We start from the raw sequence: 20,701 nt of genomic DNA, 5'->3' as shown, positions 1-20,701 counted from the left end.
ACTTAGGGCGAGGATAGTCTCAACTCAAAATCCTTATATCCGCAAAACTTTACCTTATAAGGTAACATTCTCAGGTCCCAGGGATTAGAGCCTGAGATCTTTGGGGCCACCAGTCAGCCCACTGTAAGCCCTAAACGTCTTCTCTCCTGAGGAAGGTCTAGGCTGGGCAGAAACCCCGACAGACATCTACCAGAGGCCAGATTGAGAGCCCTTTTAGAAGGTCATTTCTCAGCTCATTTGGAACCTTGCTATTGCCCTTTTTTTTTTTTTTTCTTTTCTTTTCGGTACGTGGATCTCTCACTGTTGCGGCCTCTACCGCTGCGGAGCACAGGCTCTGGACGCACAGGCTCAGCAGCCATGGCTCACGGGCCCAGCCGCTCGGTGGCATGTGGGATCCTCCCGGACCGGAGCACGAACCCGTGTCCCCTGCACTGGCAGTCGGACTCTCAACCACTGCGCCACCAAGGAAGCCCTGCCCTTTCTTTTTTCCTCCTGTTTGTCCTCAACAGGGGGAAGCATTAAGAGTTAATGAGGGGCTTCCCTGGTGGTGCAGTGGTTAAGAATCCGCCTGCCAATGCAGGGGACACAGGCTCGAGCCCTGGTCCAGGAAGATCCCACATGCCGCGGAGCAACTAAGCCCGTGCACCACAACTACTGAGCCTGCGTTCTTGAGCCTGCGAGCCACAACTACTGAAGCCTCCATGCCTAGAGCCCGTGCTCCGCAACAAGAGAAGGCCATGGAATGAGAAGCCCACGCAACGCAACAAAGAGTAGCCCCTGCTCGCCACAACTAGAGAAATCCCGGACGCAGCAACGAAGACCCAATGCAGCCATCAATTTAAAAATAATAATAATAAAAAAAATAAATGCATTAGCAGATTTTGGGTTTCCTCTCATTGTTAGTGTATTGCTTTTATTCCTAAGACCCTAAAAAATAGGAAACCATTCCACTTACCAGGAACACACTTTGCAACATGGATCCAGGGGAAGCTGTTTTCTTCCGTAGACACTTCATGACCCCGGTTTCCACAACAGCAGGCACTGCTGGCTCTGCCAAGTTGCTGGAGAAGGGCACCTTATCTGCAAAGTCACGAATCCAAATGGGCCCCCCTTGGCAAGGGTGGAAGGAAGTTGTTTGGCTTAGCTTCTTGGGGGATCAGAAGTTTGGGAGTTCTGGGGGGGGGGGACTGCAGGTACCTTGCTGTCCCTTGGTACAACGTCAGGGGAAAGAAAGGTCGCTGGTAGCTTCTCAGAGCTACCAGTTGGGGCTGTGCAGAGCGTCTTAGTAAATGCCATTTTGGTTGCAAATAACAGAAACTCAAACCGGCTGAAGAAAAAAGGCGACATCTATGGAGAAGAAAAAATGGCTCCTGCCTGTCCAGACTCCTCCGCTTTGCTTGCCCTTTGATTCTCTAACCTTCCGCATTTCCTTTCAGTAAACTCCTTTTCTGTTTAAGTTAGCCACAGGAGATTTCTGTTGGTTGCAACCAGAGAATCTTGAGTGATACAAAACGTCCTAGTGGAACCCAAGGGCAGGCATTGGAATGGGCCTTTCCAAGGAAAGAAACCAGGAACCAGAAAGTCATCAGGAATCAGGGCAACTTTCTGCATCAGTTGGAATGCCTTCAGCTTTTCTTTTTTTTCCTTCATGGAGCTCATAATCCATTCATTTTTTCAATAAACAATTATTGAGTATCTATCCGGTGCCAGGCACCCTGGTAGGTCTTAGAGTTCCATACAGGTATAAAATATGCCAAGACCCCTGCCCTCAAGTAGCTCACATTCTAGTGAAGATAAGACATGGAGCACATAGAGTATATTCACAACACAGAATAAGAAGAGCTATGCCATGGACACATATACACCAGCAAACATCAAATAGATAGCTAGTGGGAAGCAGCCGCACAGCACAGGGAGATCAGCTCAGCGCTCCGCGACCACCTAGAGGGGTGGGACAGGGAGGGCGGGAGGGAGGGAGACGCAAGAGGGAAGAGACATGGGAACACACGCACATGCATAACTGATTCACCCTGCCACAAAGCAGAAACCAACACACCATTGTAAAGCAACTACACACCATTGTAAAGCAACAAAGAAGAAAAAAAAAAAACAACAACAAGAGCTATGCCAGAGGGATGAAGCATGACTGTCTTCATAGACCTAGAAAGCACAGATGCAATTATCCTGGTAGAGAGGGCCTGGGCAGAGAATCGCAGGTAGGTGAACCTGTGTGCACAGAGAACATGGTATGTATGAGAAGCTGCAAGTTTTCAACATCCGTGGAGCAAAAGAGTTCTTGCAAAAGTAGTGGGAGACGTGGCTGAAGAAATTGGTTGAGGATGAAGCATAAAACACCCACTGAAGTGTGATCTTTTTTTCCTGAGGAGGCACGGTGGAGCCATGGAAGATTTTTAAGCTGTTTGAGGACATGGTCAATTCTCTGGGTTTCAGAAAAGTCCCTCTGGAGTCTGGGATGTGGTGAAAGTTGGGCTGGACCTTTCACCAGCGGGCATGCTCCGTCGCTCAGGAAAGGTTTTCGCTCTGCCTTGGGAAATTTTTCACGCTGCTCTGGCAGCGGAGCTCGCCCCGCCCACGGCTTCTCCTCACTGGATTGGTTGAACTCAGGGAGGCTACCAGGAGGCCCAGTGGACCTCCCAACGCCACACCCCCGCCCCCGCCCATTAACGCTCTGGGCGCGCGCTGCCTTCAGCTTTAAATAACAGAAACCTGGATGTGGGTAGATGGTAAAACTTTGGAGCCCCTCCCAAATGAACTCTAGCCATGTGGCTTGCTTTGTCTGATGAGATGTTGGCAAACACATGGCAGGTGGAGACTTGAAAAGTGTGCTTTGGGGCTTTCTCTCTCCTCTTGCTCTTGGAAACCTGTACCCACCACACGTGGCCTGGTCTGGCCTGCTGGGTGATGAGGGACCACACCAGGCAGAATCAGACGTCCCAGCTGAGGCCTTTCTAGACCAGGGTTTCTCATTCTCGGTACGATTGACATATTGGATCAAATAAGTCTTGGTTGTGGGCAGCTGTTCTGTGCACTGCAGGATGTTTAGGAGCATCCCTGGCCTCTACCCCGAGATGATAGGATCACCCCCACCCCAGTTTAACAACCAAAGTGTGTCCAGACGTTGCCAAATGCCCCCTGGGTGGCAAAATCGCCCCATGCTTGCCGGGCAATGACCAGGCTGCCCTGTACACGAAGCCACCCTAAACTAGCCCCAGCCAAACCAACCAGACTAGTACAAGTGGCCAGCTTGACGCATGGAATCATGAGAAATAATAGTTGCCATTTTAAGTCACTAACTTTTGAGTGATTTGCTCCACAGCACAAACAGGTACATCTGACTACAGTGGCTGAAACTGATAGGATTTATGTATTTATACAACAGGATGTACAGAGGTAGGCAGTTCACGTACAGTGCAGAGCACAGTGATGCCACTAGGCTCCCACCCAGGCTTTTCATGTCTTTCCACTCCACTGTCCTTTGAGGTGGGCTTTGGTCTCTTGCTTGTTACCTGGTGATCCCCAACATGGCTGCTCCAGCTCCAAGTCTGAGCTCCAGGAGAGGAAAAGGAGACAAGGCAAAGGGACAAAGAGAAAAACTTTCTCCTAGCAATGCCTTGCCTTTAATTCCAGAAGGGAAGCCCTGCCCAGGGCCTTCACCTGCATGTCACTGGCCAGAACTGAACAACACAGCCAGGTCTAGCTGCAAGGGAGGCTGGGAAATTAGGGCATTTCACGTTCTGCTTATACAGTAGAGGGAGGCAATGACTAAGGGGCTTGTAGTGTCTGCTGCACTGTCTCTCTGGGGGTTGTCTTGGTTTCTTCTTCTTCTTTTTTTTTTTTTTTTTTTTTTGCCACACGGTGTGGCTTATGCGATCCTAGCTACGTGACCAGGGATTGAGTCTGGGCCCTTGGCAGTGAAAGCATAGGGTGGACCGCCAGGGAATTCCCTGGGTCTTGGTTTCTTGTTTCTACTTGTTGCTTATCTATCCTGGCCATCTCTTTCTAAGACTGGCTTTGTTTCTCCAAACACAGTGGGAGAAATGGCCACCCCAGCTGGGAACTGCATCAAGACTTTCAGCTCCGGGCCATTAATGACCTGTGTGGTAACTCCGTGTCCCACTTCCAAATATCAAGGGCACAGGTGCTGATTGGCCCAGCTTGGGTTAGAAGAGAAACCTGATTGGTCTGGCTTGGGTACACTATCTACTGATCAGCCAGTCAGGTGTGGCCAAGAGAGCAGCAGTAGGTAGGGTAAACCTGGTTGGGGAATGTGCATTCTCAGAGAAAGGGGTGTGTGGCTGAGGAGACACCTAAAGAACCATCTAGTTCAAGGAGTGAAGAAAGGACATTGCCATTGTGGGTTGCAATGTTGATACAATAAAGATTAACACGTCCTTTGAAAGACCTCAAATACAGTGGAGTCACATAGGCATTACATTTAACTTATGCAAATTCAAATATTTGTATTCAACCAAAGTATTTTTTTTCCCACACAATTTGGCTTCCAAACATGAGCCAGCTACTTAACTACTGCCTGACCAAGTGATCTTTTCTGGTGCTGGAGATTGCTGTTTTGGATTTGGGGGATATGGTACAGTATAAGTAATATGTTCTTTATGGAAAACTGCTGGGATTTTCAAGATTATTTTTAAGGTCAGGTGATGCTCACCCTTCTCACTGTGTAAGAAGTACCTTTAGTGGAAGATCATGCAAATCATTTTTCCCGTTTCCTTCTAGTTTTAATCAGTATAAAGAATGCATTTGGTTTTAAAATATCAAAATACTTTTATTGTGGCTTTTTAAAAATAAAAGTAAATGATATTCATGGCTTCTGGCTCTTCCTCCTGTTTTGTTTGGTGGTCTCTGGCCGTACAAGAAAGGCAGGGAGAGAACAGATGGCTGGAGAGAAGGCAAAAATGAGGGTCTCTTCAAACACCACGGGAAAGGGGTGTGTCCACCTGGGCAGTGTGTGTTCTTTGATTGACTGGGTACTTGGTCTGTCCTGATGGCCTGGGACTTGACCTACTGGGCTGTCTTGGTGCGGCAGAATGGGCAGCGTGAGATGGAGTTAGAAACCTGGGTTCCAGACCCAATTCTTGAATTTACTAGCTGTGTGACTTTAGACGGGCCATTTAACCTCTCTGGGCCTCAGCTTCCTCCTTTGTAAAATGGGGAACATAATGCTATTTACCTCCCAGGGCTTGAGAGAGGATTAGACGAGAAGTGTTTTGAACACCGCAGAGCGCCATATATACATGACTCACTGTTATGGAAGCGATAAAACTGGTTGCTGTTCACATTTATTATAATCAATTCAGATACAAATGCACTATACCATGGCCCCAACAGCCCTGAGGTTACCATTCTGTCCTGAGGCCCCAGTACACGCCCTGGGTTTTCTCAACTGCGGGCTTCTCAGAGCTCCTTGGAGGTGTGACATTTGGGTTTGTCACTACCCAAACACATAACTGCATCTACCAGGCCTAGGAGTCTGAATTTCAAACTTATTCTTCATACGCCTGCATACGTTTACATTCATAATATCTGTGAAAAGAACCCCTCTCCTCACACACTCCAAAATACAGTATTGTGCAAAATACCAGTCTAGGAAGCAACACACTAGGGTAGCAACCTTTAATGTCCTAAAAAAGCATCTTAGTAGTTTGACGCAGAAGAGTTACACTGACTCACGGAGCATCACGCGAGGCCCAGCGGGACGACGTTTCTAGTTCCTTCCACCAGGTTTAGAAAACAGAAGGCTCTGGCTGGATTTGCTGGACATTTCTCTCTTCAGCATCTCCCTTCCTTGGTCCATCTTTGGGGTGCATTTTCTGGCTCCAACCTACAACAAGCAAGAGCAACAAATGCCCAAACTCTATAATTGTAGGGAGATCCCCAAATATTTCTCAAATGGCATTTTTTGTTACTCAAAATAAAATCTTTGTTGTAAAAAATATTTATATACACACATAGACGTGAGCAAAATGAAGGTAAAATGATCCACCATTATCACACTACCCACAGGTAACCTTATTCACATTTTGGTGTACACTCTTCCAGATACACAGATAACATTTTCTTCTTACATTTGCACCTTTTTTTGAACCAGGAGTTTCTGATTATAGGCAATTTCATTGGGATGGACTTTCTCTCGAAAAGCTGTTACTGAACTGAATGCCTTATGTCTCTGATGTCTTAGGAGGGTAAAATGCAGCATACTCTAGGGGGTCTGTCTAACCCTTTTCTGAGCACTACTCCTGGATCCAGGCAGCCATGTGTGTGACTCTGTCCCTGGTCATAGCTGATCGGGCACTTGGCACGGGCTGGGCTTTTAAGATGGTCACTCCCAGGATTTGGGGTTATGGGCTCTAAGATGCTACTTGCTTCCTGGGCTGGTCCTTTGAACTGGGGGACCATGAGGTCATTCCTTCCTGTCACATGACTGGAGAGAGCAGAGATCAGGGGAGCCACACAGAGACACAGAGAGGAGATACGGCCTGTGTGTGCGTGTGCGCATGCTTGTGTGTGTGTAAAAGAGATGATGCCTGAGATCTGATGGCTTACCAGTTCTATTTCGAGGCCAGGCTCTCTTTCAGCTCCCAGTTTTTATGAGGCACTCACCCCTATATCCTTAAAAAAGCCCCCTCCCCCCCTTTGTTTTTTGCGGTACGCAGGCCTCTCAGTGTTGTGGCCTCTCCCGTTGCGGAGCACAGGCTCCGGACGCGCAGGCTCAGCGGCCATGGCTCACAGGCCCAGCCGCTCCGCGGCATGTGGGATCTTCCCAGACCGGGGCACGAACCCGTGTCCCCTGCATCGGCAGGCGGACTCTGAACCACTGCGCCACCAGGGAAGCCCAAGGCCCACTCTTGGGGAAGGAGTCGCCCAAGTTACACTTGGCAAGGAACCTGGAGGAAACCTTTCTGTACTGACGAGATCCTAGACACCAAACTTCTAAGCTCAGGCTGGAGGGCAGGGAGAATGGGAAGCTGGCTCTTTGCTCTTAGCCGAAGCACCATCTGCCCCGCTTCTGTTAAAGCCAGAGGCAGCGTGAAGTTCCAGGGCGTCTCACATCTCAGAGAAGCATAATGTTCCCACAACATCCGGGACCCATCCCAGTATCTCCTCTGCCATTTCACATCCCCAGGTGGTCCTCAGACAAAACCTAGATGTAGGGCAGTTTCTGCCTCCTCCCAGCTCAGTCATATATGTGAGTGAATAAGTAACAAACTTCCAGTCGTTTCCACTTTGCAGGGTGGCAAACGTCTCAGATCAAGTGGGGCCCTCAGGATGCTCTCTATCCTCTTAACATCCTGCTCTGGGGACTAACCACCTTCTGGTCTTAGCACAAGGATGCTGGTTGAGAAGCTTCTATTTTCCAAATATATCCCTCACCTAGAATATCTTCGTTTCTTCCCATGATAATTTGGTTGCCTCAGCATGACTGTGGCCTTTTATCAAACTTGAATGTCTCCTCTCTCATATTCAACCAAAATGTGTTTGGCTTTCTAGCTTCCTGAGAGCTCACCTCTACTGTCTGCAAAGTGGGAACGTAGACTGGCTTAATTCCAGTTCCAGGGCTGATTTGTCAATGGCAATGTTTCAACATGTTCAAGATTTCGTAGTCTTAATTCTCAACTTGGAAGAGAATTCTAGAGGATGCTTCCTTGAAATTTCAGAGAAATGCCACTGGAAATGTATCCGGTTTATTACCTGGAGGTTTCTAACCTAAAGGAGGAAAAGCTAGCACTCAGCTGGGTGTCAGATCTGCACTGATTCCCAGCTCTCCTACTGAGCTGTGTGGCTCTGGACAAAGAAAGTCTCTGAGCCTCAGACACCTCATGTGTAAATTGGGTATAATAACAACACCCACCCCATAGGGTTGTTGTGAAGCTTAAAAGAGATACTGCACGTGGAGTGTTTGGCTCTGTGCCCGGCACATGCCAAATGCTCAATACATAATAGATGTGGGATAACTGTCAACTGGGCTTCCTGCTGACGTTCTAGGGTTTTCTCTCTTCTCTCTTCTGGCTCACCTGGAAATGTGAGTTCTGCATCTTTGAGTTCTTCATCAGCTCTCCAAACATTCGTCTCTTTAACACAGAAAGAATATTGACCAAATTTAGCTTATGTTCTTCTTTGCCTTTTGCATCAGAGAAAAATGGATTTTTCTCAACTTTCAGATGCTACCCATTTGGATGGAATGTTGAGCCTTCCTAGGTGAGGAGGTGAGGATAGAGGTCTGCAGAAGGGGGTGTGGCTTTGGGGTAACGCTACACTGTCCTGCTGCACCTTTTAGGGAATCTCTGTTCCATATTCCAGCAGAGAAGGAGGTGGTCAACCAAGAAGGCTATGAAGGATACTGTATTCTTCTTGGAGGACAGATCTGCTTTAGCTGGAAGCAGAGCCTCCTAGATCAGTGGAAGAGGCTGTAGATGTCCAGTGGCTTTCCACCCAGTGGAAATGTTGAAAGCCCCAGTGGCTAACCTCCCTGGCAGGGACGACAGGGGCCTGTTGGGAAGCCAGCATCACTGAAACCCTGGAGCTTGCCACTCCCCTGGGGTTTGATTACTATTGCTGACCCTGATCTGCTCAAGACCCTGCACCTCAGGGGCAGCTCATCAAAGAAAGAGCATCCCCTAGGCACTGGAGACACAAAAGTGAGAGGGAACTGGGGTCTCCCTTGCAGACCGACACTCCGCAGGTGAATGTGCAGTGGTGTCAGGAAGGAGACGTTCTCCTAGAGCCCTGAGCATCCACTGGGGTCGCCAACCTGATTCCTACAGCGGCCAGGAAAGTAAAAGAAGTGGGTGAAGTGAGCTGGGGTGGTGGTGGACAGCAGCAAACACATGAGCCCAGCGCCTTTCTAAGGGGCCTGGAAGATGGAGGCTTGTGATGGTGGCTTGTGGGTCTGTGGGCCTAGGGTCGCCAGATCTTCCAAGTTTCCCAGAGAAGCTGGAAATCCAGAGTATTCCAGGAAACTGCCCTAGTTTGAAATGTAACTAAAAAAAAAATCCCATGGACCAAATGGAATATATCTGTGGGCTGCCATTTTGCGACACCTGCTTCAGAACCTCCCTGCTTGGTGTCTAGTTGGTGCTCAGTAAATGTTGGAGGGGTTGCCAGATAAAATACAGGATGCCCAGTTAAATCTGAATTTCAGAATGAAGCCAACAAATTTGTGAGTGTGAATATGCCCCGTGTAATATTTAGGACATTTATACTGAATAGCTTTTGTTGTTTATCTGAAATTAAAATTTAACTGGGCATCGTGTTTTTGGTTCGTTTGTTTTCCCCTCAATCTGGCAACCCTACCGGGTAGTCACAAAACTCAGGGAGGAAATAAGGCTGTCTTTTGGGACAGGGCATAGGTGCTTACAAGACTCTTCCATTCTCCCAGAAGGATGCTAACTCTACCCTCAGAGGACTGTCCGTGAAGGCTGATGGGCCCGTATTGAACTGACAGTTGCCCTCCAGGCATTTTCCGTGGAGAAGGCCTCGAGCCTGCAGCCACTCAGTATTTATCACAAACTCAGTTGAGACAATCACTATCCAAATTCCCAGATATTATAAAGCAGGGGTTAGTTTTAAACCAACAGCCTTCTTCTCTCTCACCCCATCCCCCACCTCTTTTTTTGCAGAACCGTTTATCCAAGCAAAATCCCATGAGGAACTTGGGGTATAAGATAATGGAGAGCTTCTCTGGCGGGAGAAAGGTGTGTGTGCTTTGAGAGTCACACCCGTCCATGGCACCCAAAGGCTCAAGGGAACCCCAGTTTGAACATTGCTGCAAAATTCCTTCCTGGATTAAGTTCCATCAGTGGGCAGCTGGGCACTGAAGGGCAGAGCCTGGCCCCTGTGCACCTGCTTTTCCTGAACTTTACTGAACACACTGGGATGTGATGAAGGGGGTGCGGGAGGGTCTTTTTCTTTAGCCTTCTTCTATCCATAGGCTGCATAGGCCTGGCCACATGGTTCTACTTCATCATTGTGGGCGGAAGAGCACCACCCCAAGCCCCTCCCATCCCACGCTCCTCCTACACAACATCTACCAATTGTGGGGCTTCCCTGGTGGCGCAGAGGTTGAGAGTCCTCCTGCCGACGCAGGGCACACGGGTTCGTGTCCCGGTCCAGGAGGATCCCACATGCCGCGGAGCGGCTGGGCCCGTGAGCCATGGCCGCTGAGCCTGCGCGTCCGGAGCCTGTGCTCCGCAACGGGAGAGGCCACAACAGTGAGAGGCCTGCGTACCGCAAAAACAAACAAACAAACAAACAAAACACACAAGTGGCACGGAGGAAGCCAGAATCTTGAGAATACCTGGGCCCAAGGAAATCTTGGAAGATAGTGAGTTAAAGAGAATAGTGAGGATAATGACGATGGTAGGAGAGGGTGAATGCTTTGTGGTCCTATGTGCTAAGGCTTTTGTATACAAGCTCCCATTGGGAAGGCTACGAGCTAGGTGCCATTTTTATTCTCATCTTAAAGAAGAGGGACCTGAGCTAATTAAGCAGAGGGAAGGTTAGGGGGTTTTCCTGGCTCAGACCACAGGGCAAAGCGGTGGTCACGCCCCCAAGCCAGGACTTGATTGGCTGGAGATTTGATTGGCAGGAGAGCTGAGCGGCTTCTCCTGCCAGAAGCAGCCGGTGCCCTTCAGCCTTTCTTCCACTTCAAGCCCTGAGAAAGGGCTTGCGTGCTTCCCAAGTGGCAACTTCTGTGCATTTAAAAATTTCCTCTTGAATATCCCAGCCTTAACCCATTCACAAAAGGTATCTGGGTCCTTTCTTGGCCGTGGCCCTAGTCGTATTCACCAAAGAGAAGAGCGCGTCCCATAAGAGCTGGCGGCTTTGGGAGGACCGCGGAAGGCGTCAGCTGGCAGGAAGCTCCCTGAAAGAAATAGAGGAGTCCCCACCCATCCAGGAGCTGCCTATTCTTCCCCCTTAGACACGGGGCTTGTGATGTGCCAGGCACTGCAGGCATTTTGCCATTTAACCCTCCCGCTGCCCCACGCAGTAGGCCCCTTGCTAACACTTTTGGTTGCTTTTGTTGAGGAACCTGGGATACAGAGGTCAAGCCACTTACTCAGGGTCATTCGGGGCAGCGGTGGGGCTTGACCCCTATTTGTTTGACTCCAAATCTGGCCTCTGAACTCTGAGAGACACTGCCGGCTTCTCGAGGGATGTGGGATGTGGATTCGAGTGAGCACGGCCTGGGCCGCGGTTCCCTTCCCTCTGCCACATGGACAGAGCCACAGGCCCAGTTCGCTGTGAAGGCCCAGCATCTTATACCAAGTCTCATTTTCACAGCCAGAGATATTAGTGTGGAAATAGGACTTTTGATTCTTGAAAGGTCTGCTTGGTGAAGAGATGGTCAAACATTAAAACTACAAACTCCATTTTTTTTGGGGGGGGCAATTCTGAAGCTTAAGGTGTGTAATTTCATCTCAGTGCTTCAACCCTGCCACCTCTGTGAACGGCTGAAGAGTTTCAAAGTTTTATACAGAAGGCTAAAAAACTAAGGCTCCTTGTGAAAATACTAAGTGTAAACCTTAGAAAAGAGGAATTCTACTTTCTGTTCATTTCTGCTTAAAGACAACGAAGATATACTCCCTGGAAGGAACGGATGCCAAGACAGATGTATACAAGTGCCCTTTAGGATCCAGCAAAACTTTCAAATGTATTATTGTTTTCTTCCTGACAAACAAGCTGGCATGTCCCTTGCATTGTGTGTGAATGAGGCAGCCCATGAATAATGCATGTGAAGCCTGATTATGTAAATCCTCAGGTTTTCAGTACATGACAATGGTTTTTTTTGGGCCCTTCTCTGTCCCATTCTGTGGTCTGGTGTCTCTGCTTTGGGGCCTAGTCTGCCAAGCCCTGGGGGTGGGGGTGGGGGGCATTTCGGAGAGGGGTGAACTCTCCAGAGGGCACATCAAAGGGAAAGTCACAACTCTGTCACTGGCCCAGCTCTCCCTGGCATTGCTTGGTGTGAAAGGAAACTGTCCTCTGCCTGAGGCAGCCCGATGACACATGCAGACTAAGGCCTGTGATGTTTAATTCACAGCAGTGAGCACTGGAAACACCGCATCCAGGCTCCCTCAGAGCAGGACAGCCACTTTTCATTTCTGGGGCTCTAAGCCAGAGAGCCTGCTGTCTGGAAACCTATTGCCTGGAAGGTTGGCAGGATGGAGGGCAGGCTTCTGCAAGGAACTATCTGACCATCACCTCCTGGTTGAGGAGAAGGGCACCCTTCTATGACCTTGGCCTCCTTAGAGCTCATGCAGGCAACAAACACACACATGCAAATACACACACATGCAAACACACAGCACATACTCACATGTACACAGATACACGCAAGCATGCGTGTACAAATACACAGCCCCAAGTCAGAAAGACTGGAGTACTATTCTGGCTACTCAGAAGAGCAAACCCAAATCTTTATTCTCAGAGAGCTTATTCCTCGGTGTATCCCTGGCACCTGGCAGAACAATGAAAATCAGAAGCGCCGTCTTTAAAAACACTCGGGCTGTTCACTCAACTGATTGTGGTCATCATTGCAGGAGGCAGGGAAGTCAGATCATGATGCTGGACACCCTTAAGCTCAGTACAGTGCTGTGTGTCAATTATGTCTCAATAAAACTGGTAGAAAAAATAGTTATCTGGATAGAAAGAACAAGATAAAATACACGAATTATCAAAAGTTAAAAAAATACAGACGAGCTAGACTATGAGTCTCAGAAAGCACTGTTCACAACAGCCAGGACATGGAAGCAGCCTAAATGTCGATGGAGGAGTGGATAAAGAAGATGTGGTACAAATATACAGTGGAATACTACTCAGCCGTAAAAAAGAATGAAGTAATGTCATTTGCAGCAACATGGATGGACCTAGAGACTATCATACTATGTGAAGTAAGTCAGACAAAGACAAATATCATATTATATCACTTATATGTGGAATCTAAAAAAAATGATACAAATGAGCTTATTTACAAAACAGAAACAGACTCACAGACTTTGAAAACAAACTTATGGTTACCAAAGTGGAAATGTGGTGGGGAGGGATAAATTAGGAGTTTGGGTTTAACATATACACACTATTATATATAAAATATGTAATCAACAAGGACCTACTGTAGAGCACAGGGAACTCTACTCAATATTCTGTAATAACTTATATGGGAAAAGAATCTGAAAGAGAATAGATATATGTGTATGTATAACTGAATCACTTTGCTGTACACCTGAAACTAACACAACTCTGTAAATCAACTATACTCCAATATTAAATGAAAAAAAAGAAAGTTAAAAAAAATAGAGGCAAGCTAGACTATGAGTCTCAGAGAGGTTAAGCTAACACATATATATGGAATCTACAAAAAAAAAAAAAAGAAGGTTCTGATGAACCTAGGGGCAGCCAGGAATAAAGACACAGATGTAGAGAATGGACTTGAGGAAATGGGGAGGGGGAAGGGTAAGCTGGGACGAAGTGAGAGAGTGGCATGGACATATATACACTACCAAATGTAAAACAGATAGCTAGTGGGAAGCAGCTGCATAGCACAGGGAGATCAGCTCATTGCTTTGCGACCACCTAGAGGGGTGGCATAAGGAGGGTGGGAGGGAGACGCAAGAGGGAGGGATCTGAGGATATACGTATGCATATAGCTGATTCACTTTGTTACACAGCAGAAATGAACACAACACTGTAAAGCAATTATACTCCAATAAAGATGTTAAAAAAAAAAGAAAAGCTGCCTGAAGTCACACAGTAAATGGCAGAACAAGAGTCTAAACCTAAGTCTGCCTAATGCTAAAGCTATTCTGCCACCTTCCTTTGCAATGAGCGAATGCATTCTGTGCTGCCTGGATCCCACTGGGACTTCAGTTGGCTGTTTCTAAAGGGAGCTGAGGGGCAGCCTCAGAGGCTCTGCTCCGAGCAGGGACCTCTCACCTTCTGCTGCCTGATCGCCCTGGTGACCCTCTTCTCCTGGTGCAGCCGCTCTTCCATGTGCGCCAGGGCCTCCTTCAGCAGCGCCTTTTCTTCGGCCTCTTTGGAGATGTCCTTCAGCTTTGCCACCTGTGACTGGTACATCTGAACCGACACTTGGCTCTGCCTGAGCACACAGGGGAGACAAAGTCTCTTTTCTCCTCAGCTTTCTCACTCACCACCAATGCTCCCGACCTGGGAGATCCTCAGAACACTTCCATATATGCCTGGCTTCGCGGTTTCCTTACAAGTGGGGGGAAGGCTGAAGATGTGGGGACTAGAGGGCAGAATAAATAGCCCATTGGCTGTGGACGTGCAGCATGAAGGGGGCAACGGTTATGCTACCAGCCCCTCCCAATTTTCCAGAGAGGGTCGGGGAACGGATACCACTGAAAATAGGATGGAATTACGAAAAGCACACACATGGTGAAACATCAGACACATTTATAAAAGGTGCACCTTATTCCTTAGCAGTAGGGTACTTTAACTGCTGCTTTCTTGCCCAGAGACTTGGGTCCATCAGGCCGTGAGTCACCATCCCGCCTCCCCCCTCCACACCCAGGCCTCTGTCCTCTTGTCCTGGTCCCTACGGGTCTGCAGCTGCCCCGAGGTTTAGCCTGGAGAATGGAGGCCTGGGCCTTTTGCCGGGGACATGGGCCATACTTGAGCTGTTCAATGTCCTTCTCGTATCGTCTCAAAAGCTCCTCTTTTCTCTGCAGCTGGTTCTTGAGTAGGGTGATCTTATCAAACACCAGGTACAGGTCTATTTCTCGAAGCTGGTAGACTCTCTCCCTCTCTTTTGGGGAGAGGTGTTTCATGGACACGTGACCTGACATACCTTGGATGTTCATCAAATTCCCGAGGGTTTTGCTCATGTCCATGTACTACGAGAAAGCATTTCGCAGGTAAGAGGCCTGGCCCAAGACCGCTGGTGACCACTTTGAGGAGGCAAACGTCTAATTCTGTTTCACTCATTTTCTGCAGTTGCAGAGAAGAAACACATGCTTTGCAAATGAGTGCATTTGGGGTTTTTAGTACGACTTTCATTTTCCCCCGCATCCATTTACACTATGCCTTTTTGAGAATTGGGGGGAAGTGGGGAGGGGGAATGACAACAGACATAAACATTCATTCTTACTACCCAGTCTTGCAAGGAATTGGGCTCTGCAATTTCCAGCCCATGCTGGGATAGGAGATGGGTCTCGTGGAGCTACTGTAACAACTAAACATGTATGCGGCGTTGATGTTTAAACTATCTGCAGGGCACGCAGGTTTGGACAGGAGGGGACTGATGCTGGGTATACCTACCAGCTTTTCACTAAGATCTAAAGCGTCAGCCACATCCATTTTCCTTAACTTCTCAGTGGCCATGATGGACCCTGGGCTGGAAAGGCCATTTTGAGGCTGAAATAAAAAAAAAGAAGAAAAACTCTCTTGGCATTCCATTATGATTTTCTACATCAAGAAGAATAACCCAAAGAATAATGGAAGAATTGGAAAGAATAATTTGAGAGAGTTGATTTTTTTTAACATCTTTATTGGAGTATAATTTCTATACAATGGTATGTTAGTTTCTGCTATATCAAAAAGTGAATCAGCTATACGTATCCATATATCCCCATATCCCCTGCCTCTTGCGTCTCCCTCCCACCCTCCCTATCCCACCCCTCTAGGTAGACACACAGCACCGACCTGCTCTCCCTGTGCGATGCAGCTGCTTCCCACTAGCTATCTATTTTACCTTTGGTAGCGTGTGTGTGTATATATGTCCATGCCAAGAGAGTTGGTTTTAAATCCAGTCTGACTCTGTGAACTGCTTTCTTTATGACTGTGTTCCTACCCCTTCAGAGCACGACTGCCTTTGAAATGATGCATCACTTGTGCCGTTCTTTGGCCACCGTCTCGTCTGTCTTCCCTTTAGGCCAGTGGTTCTCAACCGGGGGTGACTCTGTCCACCCTACCCCCTCCAGGACATTTAGCAATGCCTGGACACATTTGTGGTTGTCATAATTGCTGCTGGCGTCTAGTGGGTAGAGGACAAGGATGCTGCTAAACACCCCACGATGCATAGGGCAGTCTCCCAAACAAAGAGTTACCTGGCTCAAAAAATCAGTAGCGCTGATGTTGAGAAGACAAGCTCCAGAAAAATGGGGACCATGCGGCTTTTGCTCACTATCTCCCTCCTTGTGCCCAGCATGGCACCTGGCACCGAGTGGTGCATAGTGGGCATGTTTGTTGAATGAACGAATGAAGGTTAAGTGGAAAATAGCCTCCCTCCTTTTTATTAAAGGAATCTCATTTCTGTGCAGCAGAAACCATACCCTCACAAAATTTGGCCCAACCTTCTCCTAGCTCTGGAACCTGGTGGGTGGGCATCACTTCAGACCCTTTCCAGAGACAATGCAGATAGTGTTTGCAGCTGCATCTCCCTAAGACCCCAACCAGCCAGCTGGCTGCTGGAAGCCCAAATGACTGCATGCAATGGCCACCAGTCTGAATAGTTTACCCGAACTGAACGACTACAAATAACCATAATAAGCCTCCTTAAAAAATAAATTGGTTTTTAATGCTTGCCATGAGCACCTCTTAGCCCTAGCATTTGTTGGCACTACCCTGAAAACCTCTGAGATTAAAAACAAAACAACTAAAAAACTATAATGGCCCCCAAAGTGACTGTGATAGATAAGCGTGGACATATTTGTCTATGTATCTATGGAGATGAGAATAAAAGAGGGTATCTGAAGATGACAATAAACCGGGCAGATCTGCTGCAAAAAGAACCTGAGATGCTGCTCAGTGTCTTCAGCTACCCTGAGCTGCATCGTCTGTACCTCTCCAGACGCCCCCTCTTTTCCTGAGGGGAGGGTCACTAAGGAAGAGCCTGGGCTACAGGATCCAAGCACACAGTCCCCACCCGGTCTCTGCACGCTAGCAGACAGACCACCAGGGACACACCCCTGGTGTGTCTTCAATCATTATTCTGTGACCTTGGGTGAGGTACTTGACCTCCTGAAGCCTTAATTTTTCTTATCTGTTAAATGGGGACAATAATAGTAACTATGACACAAGGCTGCTATGATGGTTAAATGACATAAGGCATGGAGCCGGCTGAGCTCAACGCCTGGCACACAGTAAGCAGTTCACAGATGTCAGCTATTCTTGCTCCTGCTCTTTCATTTAATTACTGCCAACCTTGGAGGATTGAGAGTTAGGAGGTTTCCTGCTCTGTGGTGTCAGTGGTGGGATGAGGGCTTGTTGCCAAGGAGAAGGTCTTGGAAGCAGGACCATCAGGACGTGAGATCCAGCTGAGCTCCCCACCTGGAGACGGTCCCTCTACTCTCAACCTCAGAGAAGGAAGGTTCAATTTTATCAGGAAGACCAACACGTTTCTGAAGACTCACACCTCTAGACGTGTGAGCAAATGTCTAGAAAAATTGTAGGAGAAAATGCTGGTACAGATAGGATGGCTTTATTATGTTTTCCAAAAGCTGGTTTAGACCAGCTGCCGCAGCAAGCCACGCTGGCCTGAGCTGTCCATTGTCATGTGTCAGTCAAACACCTTATCAAACATCCATTTAGGATACAGAGCACCTTCAACCTAACAATCAAAGTACTTCTGAAAATCCTGGAAAGCACAAACTATGCTCCCTAAGAAAGGAAGGTTTTCTTGGATAATGCTCTTTAAATACTGTTTAATAATAATAACTATCACCTATTAAAGTGCTCGCTACGAGCTAGGCACTGGGATAAGCACTTTACATAATGATCTCCTTTAATTTTTCCATCATCATTTTACAGCTGGGAAATTGAAGTCCCAGAAAGGTTAGGAGCCTGCCCAAGGTCACAGAGCTTGCAGAGCTGGGATTAGGACACAGGTCTCTGATTCTAGAACTTGTGTCTTCTTAATCATCATGGCTCCCTTTGGCTGCCCTTTATGTGTTCATGTTTTTCAGTTTATAGCAAAAAGCAAATGTTAGGCAAGCTCATCACATACTGTTGTACATTAGCTTGTTGGATATTTTCTGCAGAATATAACATGTGATGTGAAAAGGAGGGCCCAGAGATTGACCTGGCCAGCATCAGTGCAATGTTATATCATGCTGTACATGATGGGAAGCCGCCTTTCTATTCAAACATTGGATCGCTGGTACGGCCAGGCACCGACCAGTCCATACAGGTGCCAGCCCATCAGGGAGGACCTGGCCTCGAACCAATGATGTATACAGTGGTGCCAGGGCACACGGCTAGTGTCTGTCCTCATGCCCACCCTCCCCACGTGTCAGTCAATGCAGAGACAAAGTTTCTTTGGTTACCGTTCCGATCTCTACTCTTGAAAAAGTTGGCAAGTCAGGTTTTACATCCAATATTTTCCGAACATTTTTTTCCATCCCGAGGGTCTTTAAGTCTAGAAATGATCCATCCATGTGGTCCTTATGATCTATAAAAGAAATAATTTACACTCAAAAGAAAGGCTCAGGAAGAAGTTACTGCATGTAAAAGTCACAGCTGCTATTTACTGGACACTTACCACAGGCCAGTACTAATGAGCTCACCATCCTCCCTTGGCAGGTGAGGCATCGAGGCCCAGAGAGGTGACATGACTTGTCCAAGGCCACACAGCTCAGATGAGGCTGCAGCCTCCCAGGGCTGGGGCACTGAGGGGGAACCTTCGGCCACAGGTGTGAGGATGGACTTGCACCCAGGCTTCTGTGTCCTAGCCCAGGGCTCCACCCAGCAGCAAGCTTGGTTTCTTGAAAGCCCTATTCCCTCTAAACAGGGTATTTATCCTGGGAAGTTCCCCAAGGTTGGTCCTTGCACAGCATCCGTCTATGAAAAAGTTTTCACTGGGCCACAGTGAAATAAGAAAAAGAAGGACAAGGTTCTGAGTTTTTCATGAAATCCTGTTTTTTTAATATCAAGGCCTGCTCTTGACTCTGAGCTCATGCCTACCCATCTATTTTTTTTCCTGCCCATCTTTTTTTATAACTCTGTTTTTTTAGTTATGAAATGATGGGGATAGAAGATGGTGGTCCTGGCAAATTGGTTAGTCCCTAAAGTGAACCCTCAAGTCTGGGGTCCACGGTTCTCAGCACAGAGGGGGTGACTAGGCAGGAGGAAACTTACTTGACAAGCAGGCCTTCTCAAGTTCTTTGATTCGTGCACGAAGCTCAGATAAAGCCTCTTTCTGACGCTGAATGACTTCCTCATGTCGGGACCCTTTGCACTTGGCTCCTAGATCACTGAAGGACTGCTCCTGTGGCCAGAATGGTGAGGACAGCAGCTTTATCAGTGATCACAACCTCCCTCTCTTGTATTTGAAGAAACATGAACAAATCATGGATTAGCAGAAACCCTGTCACTTACTTAGTACCTTGGAAAATATCATTACAGGGCTTCAGCAGAGAAGGAATTTAAAAATTGCATTTCGAATACAGAGTCACATCTAGGAAGATTTCCAACTTTCCTACCTACTTAGCATCACTATAAATAAGAGATCCCCCCTATGTTCCCTCCCCATGTTTTATTTCTTTTTTATTTCTAATATTCTTCTAAGCTTGGGTTTCCACTTGTTGTCATTCTGGTCTCATCTCTGAACAATCACATCAAATTTGCTCCTGGAGGGGCTTTTTTTTTTTTGCGGGCACCATGCAGCATGCAGGATATTAGTTCCCTGACCAGGGATCGAAACCGTGCCCCCTGCAGTGGAAGCACAGAGTCTTAACAACTGGACCGCCAGGGAAGTCCCTGGAGGGGCATTTTTTTTTTTTTGCGGTACGAGGGCCTCTCACTGTTGTGGCCTCTTCTTTGCGGAGCACAGGCTCTGGACGCGCAGGCTCAGCGGCCATGGCTCACGGGCCCAGCCGCTCCGCAGCATGTGGGATCCTCCCGGACCGGGGCATGAACCGGTGTCCCCTGCATCCACAGGCGGACTCTCAACCACTGTGCCACCAGGGAAGCCCCAGGTGGTTCTTATCGGCCAACTTGGGGAAAACCTTCTTCTAAGACTTTGTGGCTGAAAATGTAGTCTGCAGAGCTGTGCTATCGGTACCAGCTGGGAGCTGTTCAGAAATGCAGAATCCCAGGCTCCCCCAACCCGAGACCTGCTGAGTCAGAATCTGCATTTCAACAACATCCCCATATGATCCGTGGACACCTTTGAGTTGAGAGGTGCCACTGTTAACTATCCTCTAATTGGCTGGTTTCTGGAAAAGTAAGTAGCCGTTTTGGCCATGTGTTTCCCCTGATATGCATGAAGAGAAAGCAAAAGACTGAAATACAATTGGTTGGTCTTGCACACACTTAGACACAAACCAGGACCCGCAGTAATGACTGGGATTTGTATCAATAAAATCAGCTGCGGTATATAAGCAAAGTACCATTTCTAGACATTTCAATAACCTTGCCTCTTCAAGTTGATCTTCAAGTTGATCTCTGAGTTTTAGGATTCAAGCTTCATGTTAATTCCTCCTACATCATTCACCCTCTTTAATTAATTTAGCTCCCAACAAGGAGTTGCTGAGATTCCTCCATCTGAGTACGTGCCCTCTGTTTCTCATAGGAAAGCCCATTTCATCAGTTTCCAGTAGTAAAGAGAAGGACGGGGACCACCTTACCGATTTCTCTGCCATTAGCCGCTTGACTCTGGCTTTCAGCTTCTCCTCTTGCTGTAGCCTTTCCTCGGTCAGCTTCTCCTTCT

The 20,701-nt window shown here is 47.7% G+C and overlaps 1 long non-coding RNA gene across 1 annotated transcript; it reads right to left on the bottom strand.

The window, feature by feature from the left end:
- Nucleotides 1–15,361: 15,361 nt before the first annotated feature.
- Nucleotides 15,362–19,253, bottom strand: LOC309799764. Its single transcript, XR_014293334.1, has 3 exons — nucleotides 19,129–19,253; nucleotides 18,363–18,442; nucleotides 15,362–15,408 (listed from the first exon to the last, which is right to left on the bottom strand). It is a non-coding gene; the product is annotated as an uncharacterized lncRNA (long non-coding RNA).
- Nucleotides 19,254–20,701: the final 1,448 nt, after the last annotated feature.

Source organism: Mesoplodon mirus (assembly GCF_964341445.2).
Source record: "Mesoplodon mirus genome assembly, chromosome: 3".
NCBI classification, from domain to species: domain Eukaryota; kingdom Metazoa; phylum Chordata; class Mammalia; order Artiodactyla; family Ziphiidae; genus Mesoplodon; species Mesoplodon mirus.
This window is presented reverse-complemented; position numbering and strand designations above follow the sequence as displayed.